The following is a 7,449-nucleotide window of genomic DNA, read 5'->3' on the forward strand; positions in this document are numbered from 1 at the left end:
GGAACCCCGATTCTTGAGTTGGATTTTTGGGGACTCTAGTTTTTACCACATTGGATGGAAACCCAGGCCCTGGGAAAGTAAGAGTAAACTAAGGTGAGGTGCAGGGATAGCGCGATACAGTACAGCGTGAGCTCACGGAAAGGCAAGAGGTGGTGCCAGAGCACTTGCAGAGGTCCATGAAACACACAATCAAAAGACAAGTTCACTTTGGGGCACAGAATCTTGGATTCACACATAGTCTTTCCATAGCCTGTATTTTCCATGAACTTTTTGAGGTTTTCCCCTCTGCCCAGTATGTGTGTTAAAGCCTGTGTGCTGGCATTGCACTTAGCATATTACGCATATTCTTACTTATATCCTGCGGCAGCCTTAGGATGTCAGATCTGCTTTAGATCTCTTTTTTGTATTTTTAAAACTTTTTATTTATTTTCATTGGTTTGAAAGCCAGAGAGAAAGAAACAGAAAGATCTTCCATCTGCTGGTTCACTCCTCAAGTGCCTGCAACGCCTGAGGCTGGGCCCGGCTAAAGCCAGGAGCCCAGGTCTTCCATGTGGGAAGCAGGGACCTGTGTGTTTGTACTGTCACCTGCTGTCTCCAAGCAGCAGGATCCAGTCCTTGAACCCAGGCACTCTGTCTGATGTGAGATGTAGGTATCTATGAGGCAGTTTACCCACTGTGCCAACTGCCAACCCTACCATCTCATTTTAGACCTAGAAAGGTTAAGGCTGAGGAGCTTAAGTGAGTTGCCCAAGGTTACCCAAATAGCAAGGCCTGGTGTCAGGATTTGAATCTAGGTCTTTGTGATTTCATAGCATAAGCTAGGAGATGTCCAAGGATATTTAATTCTCTGAAGCCACTTCAGCGATAGCTTCTCATGTGGAAGCACTACTTTCCTCACTTCATTGTGAGAATGGAGACCCAGATGTCTCCAAGGTTTCCCTTCATCTCACATCAAAGCTGTCTGAGTGTAGCCCCTCGTCCTGTCCACCAGACCTGGGAGAGCTGCCTGGACTTCCTCCTGGATGGGACACGCACAAGTGGAATTTTGTGGTCCCTGTGTGACTAAAGACTGAATTATTAAAGACTTTATTTATTTTGAAAGAGTTAGGGGGAGAGAGAGACGTCCTTTATCTACTAGTTCACTCCCCCAAGTGCCCATAACAACCAGTGCTGGGCCAGGCTGAAGCCAGGAGAAGACAGGAGCTTCATCTGGGTCTCCCACATGAGTGGCAGGGGCCCAAACACTTGGGCCATCTTCCACTGTTTTTCCCAGGCTGTTAGTAGGGAACTGGATCAGAAGGGGAGCCACTGGGACATGAACCGGCGCCTATAAGGGTTACCAACACTACGCCAAAATGTCAGCCTCTGCACTTATTTATTATCAATAATATTGACCACTTCTGTCTGCTTAGTAGAAGAAATTTTATGTCAAGTGGAAGCATAAAATTTAGAAGGGATTTATTTAATCTGTTACTGTGTTAAGGGAGCCATTTCAACTCACTGGAGGTATGAAAAACATTTTGCATTTAAGCAAATAGGTCTCATGGGTCTACTGGTAATTAAGTAACCCCAAATTTATGGTTGGTAGGTCTCCTTGGATGAAATTGGAAGTATCACAGCAAGCTTGTTAGATTATGACACATTAAAAGAGGAATGTGAACTATTTATTAAAGCAACAGGCAATGATGAAATAATAGCTTGGGGCTTGATACTTGAAGATGAGAATGAAAAATTTGAACAAACACAAGCCCTACTTTCTACTCTTGCAATATTTGTTAATATCTGTTACAAAAGGTTGAGGAATCCACCCAGAGAATTTGTATAAAAATATAGTTAGACGACTAGGTGGAAGTGTACAGAAGAACCAAGGAGAAGTGTGAGATACCTTTAGAATGTCAGGAAGTCTTCCTTTTCAGAACGCGTGGGCAAGGAGTTTAGAGTGTATTTATTTAGGGCTAAGATGCTGTGTACATATACCGTATGGAAGCCCTGAAAGAGGGTTTAACCATTGCTCCCCCCCGCTCCCCATTTAAGATTTATTTGAAAGGCAGAATTATAGGCCGGCGCCATGGCTCACTAGGCTAATCTTCCGCCTTGTGGCGCCGGCACACCGGGTTCTAGTCCCGGTTGGGGCACCGGATTCTGTCACGGTTGCCCCTCTTCCAGGCCAGCTCTCTGCTATGGCCAGGGAGTGCAGTGGAGGGTGGGCCAAGTCCTTGGGCCCTGCACCCCATGGGAGACCAGGATAAGTACCTGGCTCCTGCCATCGGATGGCGCGGTGCGCTGGCAGCAGTGCACCGGCTGTGGCGGCCATTGGAGGGTGAACCAACGGCAAAGGAAGACCTTTCTCTCTGTCTCTCTCTCTCTCTCACTGTCCACTCTGCCTGTCAAAAAAAAAAAAAAAAAAAAAAAGAGGCAGAATTATAGAAAGTGAGGGAGAGACAGAGATCCTCTATCCTCTGATTCACTTCCCAAGTGGCCTCAACAGCCAGGGTTAGACCAGACCAAAGCCAGGAGCCTGAGTCTCCCACAGGGGTGGCAGGGGTCCAGGCACTTGAACCATCTTCTGCCCAGGCACATTAATAGAAAGCTGGATGAGAAGTGGAGCAGCCAGGCTTTGAACTGGTAAACATGTGGGATGCTGGCATTATAAGTGGCAACTTAACCTGCTGCCATCCTTCTGAGTGTAGTGGTGAATGGAGTACAATGACTGTTTGTCATCATTGTACCCAGGCTGTTTAAGCAATGTAATTTCAGATCTTCATATGAAAAAGTACCATCTGGTTTATCTCTGAGTAGACATATTTGTAAATAAAGCAAGATTCCTCTAGACCAACCCAGAGAACATGGGTGATAGGGCTACTCTGCAAAGCACCCCCGGCTCTCCCAGTCACCCCGGCTATTGAGTCTTCCCTGCTGAGGACCCAGTCATCAGGGAGCAGAGACGTGCTGCCTGTGCCATGCTCCGTCCAAATTTCTGACTGGCCTGGGTTTTAGGGTGCTAATTTGGTTGCTTTGTTATAAGCAACAGACCACCAAAGCATAGTGGAGTCTCCTACATGTTTAGGTGAAACAACTAATTCAGGGTTTAAAGTCAATAGCAGCAATACTGCAATGCTGGCCCAAACTGCAGGCCTGATACGATTGCTAAATTTGTCCCATAGGACACCAGTTTGAGACCTCAAGTTAGAGGAGGGGTAAATGGTAGGCAGTGGAAGATACATGGGACTCGGGAAAACTAGCACGGAGGGCAGAGTGGCAGGCACTGTGCTTAGTGGGCTACCGAAACAGATTTTTAAGGAGTGAACGTTAAGTAAGTGGAGGCTGTCATTGAGGGACCAGAGAACTTTCAACACTGCACTGCGCTGGCTCCTCATGCACCATACACTGGGGCCTTTTGAAATCCACTCCAGAAAACCACTGCAGTGATAGTTACTTTTTAATTATTTGTCTTCAGCTTTTTTAATTTGAAAGGGGTAGGCGAGAGAGAATGAGAATGAGAATGAATGAATGAGATATTACCGTGCCAGGGTCAGGCCAAAGCCAGGAACCTAGAACTGAAGCCAGGTCTCCCATAGGGGTGGCAGGGACCCGAGCACTTGAACTATCATTGGCTTCCTCCCAGGTGCACATTAGCAGGCAGCTGGATCAGAAGCAGAGGAGCCGGAACTTGAACCCAGGCACTGTGACATGTGATGCAGACAAGACACCTCAAGTGGCAACATAACAACCACTGTACCAAATGCTTGCCTCAGCTCCTTTAACTCGTGAGTGCCTGGTATTTTCTCCTGGCAGAGGGTCCCACTTGCTTCATCCTTGGCTGGGAGCAGCTGTGCCGAGTTCTCTCTGGCTGAGTTGTGAGAAAACATCACAATGGACAGGTCCCAGGCAGACATCATAAGGACCCTGGGCCACAGCAATCGGATCCATGTAGAGAAGGCTGTGTGGACTCAGAGGGATACGTCCCAATCTCCTACATAGGCAAGCTTCCAGTTAGGGGTCGCTTGTTTCCAGTCAGCCCTAGGTTGGTGAAATCCGTTTAGAGATTGCCCATCAGATAGAGTTAGCAAGGGATATGGGTCACTGATAAACACATCAAGTACTGGAGCCAGAAGAGATCTGGTCACTCAGCTTCATTTTTTTTTTTTTAAAGATTTATTTATTTTAAAGGCAGAGTGACACACAGAAAATCAGAGATCTTCCATCTGTTGGATACTTCACAAATGGCCAGGGCTGGGCTGGGCTGAAGCCAGGAGGCCAAAACTCCAGCTTTATCTTCTTTGTGGGATAAGGTCTCACATACTTGGGGCATCATCTGCCGCTTTCTCAGGCGCTTTAGCAAGGAGCAGGATCAGAAGCCTGGAGTAGCTGGGACTGAAATCAGCTCTCTGATCATGAAACACCAGCGTTGCAAGCAGTGAATTAACCCATGACACGACAATACCAGCTCCAGGCTTCTCATTTTTTTAGACTGGGAAACAGACTCAGAGAAGGAGAAAGTCACACAGCCAGTTAGCAAACAATCAGAACTGCAGTTTGGCTTGATCTAACAGTTTTCAGAGCATAATTCCTATCTTCCTTCCTGGCTTCATAATATATGAAGATTCTGGTCTCTTCTAAGAAGGCCATATTTTCCTGTGTCACACTTAGTACTCCTTTTCCTACCATCCTATCTTTGTAGGATGGTCACGCAAATGTTCTACATAGCCTTTTTCAGCTCTGTTGCCTCTCAGTGAGGTGAGCTGATGTGGCCACGCTTCTTCCAAAAGGACCTGGTTCTGGGAGCTGGTGTTGTAGCATAGCAGACAAAGCTGCTGCTTATCATGCCGGCATCCCACATGGGTGCTGGTTTGAGTCCTGGCTGTGCCACTTCCAATCCAGCTCCCTGCTGATGCACTTGGGAAAGCAGCAGAAGATGGCCCAAGTCTTTGGGCCCCTGCACCCATGTGAGAGACCTTGATGAAGCTCCCGGCTCCTGGCTCCATGCCCGGCCATTGGGGGAGTGAGCCAGTGGATAGAACTCTGTCTCTGTCTCCTCTTCTCACTCTTTCTCTGTGGCTCTGCCTTTCAAACAGATAAAAAACAAAACAAAAACCTGGTTCTCACTCTACTTCCCATTTATCACTTCTTCGACGCCGGTGGTCAGTCCATTAGCTGGTCAGTGGTCAGTAATTCTTTCCCAAACCTGGGTAGGAAGAGACTCAGAAACATGGCTGCATTATCAATGAGTGCTTGGATTACAGGGTTAGGCAGAGTGGGAGCCATCACTCTGTTGTGTGCAGGACTACAGAGAAGTGGTCAGATCGAGAGAGTTCTCTGGTGCAAACGTGATGGGTGACAGCACACCTGTGAAAGACGCTGAGGCAGAACCCAGAGAGGCCAAAAAGAAGCCAAAAAGTCCCCTTGGGGCTCCCCGATGCCCATTCTGTGCCCACAGGGCCTGGCTGATGACCTCTGTACTTGAACCAGCTGCTGCTTGTACCGGTTGACTCGGAAGACACAGCACCTTACCTTAACCAACTCCTGGCCCATCAGCAGAAATTGGACATGTCACTGGGTGCCTGTGGATTCCCATTTAGTGTTTCTGGAAAGGGACTGGATGGCTTCTTTTAAAATACCCCGCTTCATGACTTTGAAGAACAGCCAAGGCCAAGGACATTACCCTGGAGAACAAAGTCCCAGCTCCTGGCCGTTCTACATGGCTTGGTCTCTGCCTTCCATGCTTGGTCTCTACCTCCCTCATTCCCCTAACCTCTCCTCAAGTCCTGCCTCTTACACTGTTTTTTTTTTGTAAATATTTATTTATTTTTAAAAGGCAGAGTTGCAGAGAGGGAGAGAGAGAAAGAGAGAAATATCGATCTTCCATCTGCTGGTTCACGTCCCAAATGGCCTCAATGACCGGAGCAGTGCCAATCCAAAGCCAGGAGCTTCTTCTGGGTCTCCCATATGGGTGCAGGGACCCAGGGATTTGGTTCATCTTCTATTGCTTTCCCAGGCCATAGCAGAGAGCTGGATTGGAAGTGGAGCAGCCGGGACTCAAATCGGTGCCCATATGGGATGCCAGCACTGCAGGTGGTGGCTGTACCTACTACACCACAGTGCCAGCCCCGTCTTACACTCTTAAAATCCAGATATGACTGCCCAACCTTTCCCCATTCAGAGGGAGACACTTTTTAAATACAGCAGGGTGGACATGTGTAGATGGGGGACTCGGTCTCCTACCAGGACGACTCAAACTCCCTGTGAGGTGCCTCAGGCCTCCCTCGGTGGGTATATTGTTTGCTTCTCAAGGGGCTGAGCCAAGCCAAAAGCGATTCTAGAACTGAGATTCTAGCATGGAGCTAGCACACAGTCTGGTTTCCATACAGGAGACTTCCCTCGACCCCAAGGGGTGAAGCTTAGGGAGAAGTAGGTTATTCTCAGGGCCCAGCCCGAGGTTTGCCCCAGCTCCTTCCCCTGTCTTCCTCCACTTCCCCTGGAGTCTTCATGTGTTCCCACAGGCAGGACCTCACTCGTCCACTCCTGGTCTGAGTCACTCAGGGCGTCTGGGTGTCTGGGCAGGGCTGGATGGCTCTGCTGGCAGAACTGTGGGGGACGCTCGGGTGTCCAGGATGGGACCCCTCACATCTTTATTCTTCAACTTTTTTTGGTATGTAACTTAATAGTTAATGTAAATCTGTCCTCAAGCACAGCTATTTTAGGGGAACAGGCTAGTACCATCTTCATTTTAAGCCCAAACAAGAAAGAAAATATTTCCCTAATTAGTAAGATACCTTCTGTTTCCGCAGCGCTGCAGGCACGTGTTAGGGTCCAGAGCAGCCTGTGGCTTCTGTCCAGCTCGGTGGCAGCTTCCTGTAGTATAGAAGAAGCCGTAGCATCTTTTTTGGTCTCTGTGATGTCAGGAAGAGCACCCCACTTACATTACTGATTCTTGGATCACCCTGCTTGTCTGCTACTCCCACCCCAAGTTTGCTTTATACTGCTGCTTCCCCCATCAGTCTAGCTGCTCCTTCTGTGTTGAGTCTTGGTGCTTCTTTCCCTTACCACGCTGACTCCTGTTTAGTCTGCCTTGACATGACTGCACATTTTTGGTTCTCATACAGGGCTCTGCTAGCTTACTCGCTTACTGAGAGAATCTTCTGGGGCTGAAGGTGGTACCTGCACATTTATTGGCTTCCTGCTTCCTCCATGCATTTCCCCTTTGCTCTCATAGATACTTCATCTGCCTCCAAGGGCAGTGATCAGAGATAAGTTCAGGGGCTTGAGGATGGATGAGTCATGGCTTAGCAGGACCTAGAGAAAAAGGTATCAAGACCCAGAGAAGAATGAGGGGGACTTCAGCATGGTTGTATGAGTACATATGTGTACAGGCACACCCACTGATTCCCCTTACCCACAGTCATATTCTATCCAGTCATAGCAAACACTGAATTAGAGAGTATGGACCCA

The sequence above is a fragment of the Oryctolagus cuniculus genome, chromosome 1 (genome assembly GCF_964237555.1).
Source record: "Oryctolagus cuniculus chromosome 1, mOryCun1.1, whole genome shotgun sequence".
Taxonomy (NCBI): Eukaryota; Metazoa; Chordata; class Mammalia; order Lagomorpha; family Leporidae; genus Oryctolagus; species Oryctolagus cuniculus.